Source organism: Olea europaea, unplaced genomic scaffold (genome assembly GCF_002742605.1).
Source record: "Olea europaea var. sylvestris unplaced genomic scaffold, O_europaea_v1 scaffold298, whole genome shotgun sequence".
NCBI classification, from domain to species: domain Eukaryota; kingdom Viridiplantae; phylum Streptophyta; class Magnoliopsida; order Lamiales; family Oleaceae; genus Olea; species Olea europaea.
This window is the reverse complement of record NW_019248434.1, coordinates 419,038-425,343: the sequence shown is the minus strand read 5'-3', so window position 1 is coordinate 425,343 and position 6,306 is coordinate 419,038. Positions and strand designations below refer to the sequence as shown.

The window sequence follows — 6,306 nt, the reverse complement described above, 5'->3', positions numbered from 1 at the left end:
AAGTGTAATATGTTAAAATTTATTGACCGTTCAGAGATAATTTAAAGTATAATGAGTAAAATGTGATGAAGATACAAGTGCAACGAAACATTTATCTCTAATTTTAGTGACCAGCCCTTGTTTGACAACTATTAAAAGAGAAAAATCATGTTTTGAATAGTTATTTTTAGAATAATAGTGGTTAAAAAATAGAAAAAAAAATTGAATTCATGCGCAGAATATTTTATTTTGTAAATGTGTGATTGAGTACATGGAAAATAGAATTTGAAAACAGTGGAAGGGGACAGTTCTATGCAAAAGTTCAATAATGCTTTCTATACTAAGCCCATTCCTGTTCTTCTCAGTCTTTTTCTTCTCGTAGCACCCTCTCTGAATTCAACATCTCAATTGCTGGATAATTCTATTGATTCGATCTACTTACTCCATTTCAAGCAAAATGCCGGCGGTTTTCGGAGGTCCTTCGACCACCTTTGAGGATTCAGAGAAGGAGAGCGTATATGGATACGTTCGCAAGGTTCGATCTATACTGTTCCACTTCGTTTTTCACTGTCTGATTCAATTTTATTTTTGATTGCCTTCGTTTCTTCTATTTTCCTATCTGTCATAGCACTAGTTACGTTCGTTGAACTCACGTTATTACTCCAGCTCACTTTAAACGTTGAAATTGTTACTTGTTTATTGGTGCGAGTGCACAGTATTTGATATTTCAAAAATTTGGGCATTAGAGTTTTAAATCGTATTCAGTATGGCCCCGAAGTTACCTAATGGAATTGAAATCTAATGGATCTGTTCTGCTTGATTGCTATTTGACATTGTGGGCCCCTAATTTTCATTTTAAATAGGTTGTTCAAAGCATGCATCAACCAGATTTCTCGGTTCAAGTATAGTTTGATAAGATAATTCTATCCAGGGGAATTCCATAATTTTGAGGAGATATCTTGGGCTTTTATGAACTTCCAGAAAAGAATATTAATTGTTTATGTATCTCCAAACAGCCCCTCGCAACCCAAAAAGGAAACAATTTTTTGAAAAACAGTCAGGGGTGTACACAAGGGCAGAACCAGACTTTTTGTATAGTGGGGTTAAAAATTAAGATGAAATTAATTTTTTTTATTTTTTTAAAGACAACATAACATTAATGTAAGATCACATTTCTGCATAATGGAATAAGATCACATTAATGCTGTCAAAATCCATTTCCTTCTTGTTTACAGAAGAAAACAAAGGAAAATTAAAATGGCATAAGATCACAAACAGAAGCTGGTTCACTTTCACCATTTTTACAATTGGCATTGTTTGATCCGAAATGGAAAAAAATTAAAGAGAAATGGATGGACAAAGAAAACTGCTTACGAAAACTCTTGAAAAGCATAAATAATATGGTCGATTTTGAGGATGATAATTGGATTCTCTCAAACACTGCTAAAGCTATGATGGTTGGGGGATTAAATAAGACAGATTAGCAAACTCTTTCAATCCAAATTGGCTGGTCAGGGGAATCTTCTTACCAAGGATCGATCAGGGAATAAAACCATAATAGAGGGATGGGAACAAAGAAGTGAAAAATAAGAGTGAAAGGAGGGGGTTTACTTGCAATTGGTAATGACAATTGAATGGGTCGAGAATTATGTTAGCTATAGTATGAATAGAAATGGATAGGCCAATCTTAGTTTCCCTCTCTTCAATAATTTATCGTCACTAAAAAATTTTGAAGTTTTAACTCATGTATTTTGACAAAGATTGGTCGCAATGTAGAATTATAATACATAATTTCGACTCATGTAGGCTGTAAGTATTGGTATCTGTATATTAGCTATACAGATTGGAATCATCATTTAAACCAAGAGCTAACACTTATCGATTAAATTAATATCTTCAACCTTTCTAAACACCCATTTAGATAAAGCAAATGTGCAGTTACACTTGAAGAAATCAAAGCCCGATAATATCCCCTATAAAATCTAGAAATTTCAATAAAAGAAGACAAGTTATCGAACTCCATTTATTAACTCTCCTTTCAAATGTAAAAACAAACAACAATGAAAAGTATCAAGTAAAATGTATTGAAAAAGAATTACAGTAGCTACAGAAATTTTGAAAAATAAAAAAATCAAATCAAATATTTTTGTGGACTCACATGATCACATGTGGATCCGCCCATGGGGATGCATTTCTTGGCAATAAAATTTGTGCCCTAGCATTGCTTCGTTTAAAACATACAGACTTTAATGCTAAAATAGCTCTAGTATTTCTGTTGCTACTGGGTGGAATTTTCTTTTTCAACAGGCATCTGGACCTGTGGTTTTTGCTAATGGAATGGCAGGAGCTGCTATATATGAATTAGTTCGTGTTGGAAATGACATTTTTTAACTTGAAGAGTTGAGATGATTCTAGGTTTATCTATACCTATTTGCCCATTGCAAGCCATATCAGTGGAATTAGGTCCAGGAATATTGGGAAACATCTTTGATTGTATTCAGGTTTGTAGATTTCTCCTTGTCCTTGTGCCTCAATTTTACCAAATTTAACAGCCTTTGCATGATGCTTTCCATTTCTAGCATTGCTTGCGGTCTATCTCAATTTATAACACTGCCTAACAATGGTTACTGTTTTCCCTTTCAATCATGGGTTATATACATAATCAAAGGCCTCTAGAGACAGGAAAACGATCGGTGATGTCTAGATTTCTCGTGTTGTATCCGTCCCAGCCCTTGAAAAAGACATTCTTTGGGAATATCAACCTACAAAATTGGGTACCTGGAAACTGATCGGCTTTGTTATTTTAGTGTTGATTCCAATGGTTTTGGTGCATATTAGTAATGCATTGCAACTTGGTGAATCTTGTTAATCTAATATAATTTTGTGATGGTAGGAGAGAGAGATATCTTTTAACAGGTGGAGATTTCTATGTGGTGAGTTTGACAGAACTACGTAGAAATTTAAGGACTTCAGGAAACCTATATTGCATCATTCGTTAGCAAATTTACTTTTTAATCTAAATCTAAATGGGTGCATACAATATTTTATGCAGACAGTATTTGAGAACAGTTTAATGCAACACCGTGTTGCTGTGATAAATGTAGTATTACACTTATTAGATATCCTAAATGATAATATTTTAGTCTTCTTCGGATAAAATACTACATAACTTATGTTGTATTGTATTGTATTTTGAAGGTAAAACTCAATATTTGATGACGAATTGGAGAAAAGAATACAAAAATAGTGAAAAATGGTGAAATCCAAAAGTCGAGAAATCAATTGAAAACAATTCATAGATGAGATGGGTAATGAAATGAAGATCAAAGATGCCAAGGATTTAATTGGATACAATTTAAAGATACAAGAACAAGATTGCAAGAAAAAAAGGGCTGAAATAAAGCAAATCCAATTCGGGGACTAAAGTATAAGTATTAAAAAGCTTTGTTGAACCTCACAATGAAGATTTGAAAGTGCTAAGGGTCAATTGGATGATGAAATAAGTCAAAGAGATAAAGTATAGTCAAAGTATTATCGTACAATAACTTTCAACCAAAAAAGTTATACTTCGAATTTTCAGCCTTATATTGAGACCCAATTTTGGCACAGTAGATATTCGAATTGAAAAAATGATACTTATAGAAGAATTGTAGCACTTTGAGTGACATTATCAATACACTTTGAATCAGCTCAATCAGATATAAAACAAGAAAATTATGAAAAAAATACTGAAAGTTGTTTAGTTGTCAAAAATTATGCGAAGTAAGCACACTTGCCTGCAGGAGAGGCACGCGCCACAGTACTAAAATAAAAAAAAAAAAAACTCGATTTTTCTTATTTTATTTTGGTAACAATTCATTGCAATCTTTTTGACATCCTTTAAATACCAAAACTCGATCAGAAAGTAAAAAAACTCCATTCAACCTAAATTTCATCATATTCTACATATTTTCGAGAGAATCATACAAAAATTTTGAAGATTCATATCTCGATTTCAAGATTTGAGTCAAGAACATGAATTTCTCATACTTTTTCCATATTTTTTTATTTTTATGTGATATGTTTCCAATTATTCTTGTGTAATTTAATCATAAGAACGTTAGGCTAAGTTTTTCATTGTATTGGATAAAAGATGAACTTTAGTGTTTGTTTATTTTAGTTCATGATAATTAGTTTAGTATTTCTTGATTTTTCTTGATTGATTTTGCATTCCCATTGAACTATTTAATTGCTTGATCACTAATTAAATAGTAAGTTGCTTTTTGTAGCGTAGGAATACTCACAATAAGTCTAGAACGCAATAAAATCAACAAGTGAACAATAGGTGCTAGGAACAATATCTATGATATGTGCAATTACGTGTGATAAATCCCTCTAAATCAATGCATATTTTCATATGAATTTGGATTAGGAATAGAATCGAGTCATATTAAACATAGGTTTAATATATCTTGGAAATGAATATTGAATAAAAGTGGATTATTGATTGTCTTGAATGCATAAATTTACTAGATTACGAATTAAAAATTGAATTAAATGGCAACAGGGGGATTCACGATTTCAATTCAAATATTCACATATTAAATAAATGTTTTATTTAATTTCTTAGTTTAGGATTAGTATTGAAAACATACTAACCATCTCTTTCGATATTGCATAACTTAGAATTTGATAAATATTATTGAACTAGATATTAGACTTTATTTTTTGTGTAGGGATAGCAACGGTTTGAATCAGGGTCGGTTCGGCCAAAATCATCACCGATTCACCAATTTTTTGGCCATACCATAACCATGTAATTTGGATCGATTCGATCGTTAATAGTCCCGAAAATAAATTATTATTTTTAGATCCAGCCGTCAAATTAGAAAAAACAATTTATGAAAAAAATCAATGGAAACAAAAATATAATATTAAGCCAATTTAGCAAAACGTAATACTAAGCCAAATCAAGCATTCATAATAAAAATATACATAAAGCAATACAAATAGGAGGGGGGGAATGCCAAATAAAGACTAGTTGAATAAATTATGATATTCCAAGTCATTTTTAATGTATAGTTTCCAAGATACCAAGGCAAGCAGTGACGCCACGGCTCGAGAACAAAACTAAACACAAAAAGTTTATGAACATAAATTGAGACATTTAAAATCTCAATTAAAGAAAAGATTAGTTCTCTATTAGACAGAAAATGCTATCATTATTTTAAGAAAAAACCAAATAGAAAAGTAATCTAATTCAGTTAAATCAACCAACAAACATAAAGAGAAAATCCTTTTTCCTTTTTATCAAATTAGCAGATTTTTGAACTATATCCAATTCCAAACACTTGCTCTTTCTTACACAATAATTTCTCCAAGCGGTTAAAGAATTTATACGAATATCCCTCCAACCAGTAAAGGAAAACAATAGAGAAAGATTGAACTAAATGGGTCATGTGCCTATATGTAGAATTGATCATAAATCTAGAAAGAAAAAAGCTCACTTAGAATTGCATACATCAATTTCAAAGATCAAAAACAATAAACCGAGCATCAAAATTAGCTTAGAATAACACCCAGATCCTTAATTATAATGAAGCTGAAGAAAATTTTCTAGCTTAAACCCTGAACCCAACTAGTCAAGATTGATAATACAGTAAAAAATTAGGGCTTTGGATCTAAATAAAGATTAAAAAAACCCTTGAAACTGAAAATCAAGAAGGGGCAGAATGAGATTGAAGAGTAATTGAGAGAGAAGAAAGGAGAAGAAAATGCAGCAAAATCGCAAAATCCCATTTCAAAGGACGTCGAAAAATAACAACAAATTCAAATAGACAAATACAAATTATCAAAAGAGGAGCTGAGAAACTCACCAGAGGCAGAAGTAATGGATGAGTGAAGGAGAAAAACACACGGTGTGACGAAAGAGAAAAAATTGGGGACAGTATATCGTATACGACTATTGTGGAATGTTGATCCCAAATTTCCAATTTCCATATATATTTGTGGTAGGGTTACTGGGTAAGTGGGTTAGGTTTAATTGCCTTATTAGATTAGGTTGATAATGGGCTAGATAGATTATCATAAAAAGAATAATGGAAAGCCCAATTACCCAATTATTTTTTTAATGGTAATCGGTTCGAGGAAGGTGACAGCGTAAATACCATACCCGTCCCACCTTGAACCGGGGTATTAAAATCAAATACCATATCCACCTCATTGCACCATTGGTTCGTCGCCCCATTTGGTTCAATTAATCGCAGTTTTCGATTTTGATAGTTCGAATTGCCATCCCTATCCTTGTGGGAACGATAAACTCGAAAGTTATTGATTTCTATTACTTGT

The 6,306-nt window shown here is 32.0% G+C and overlaps 1 long non-coding RNA gene across 1 annotated transcript; it reads right to left on the bottom strand.

Annotated features, from left to right (window-relative positions):
• Positions 1 to 206: 206 nt before the first annotated feature.
• LOC111384719 lies at positions 207 to 5,956 on the bottom strand. Its single transcript, XR_002700950.1, has 2 exons — positions 5,835 to 5,956; positions 207 to 5,088 (listed from the first exon to the last, which is right to left on the bottom strand). It is a non-coding gene; the product is annotated as an uncharacterized LOC111384719 (long non-coding RNA).
• Positions 5,957 to 6,306: the final 350 nt, after the last annotated feature.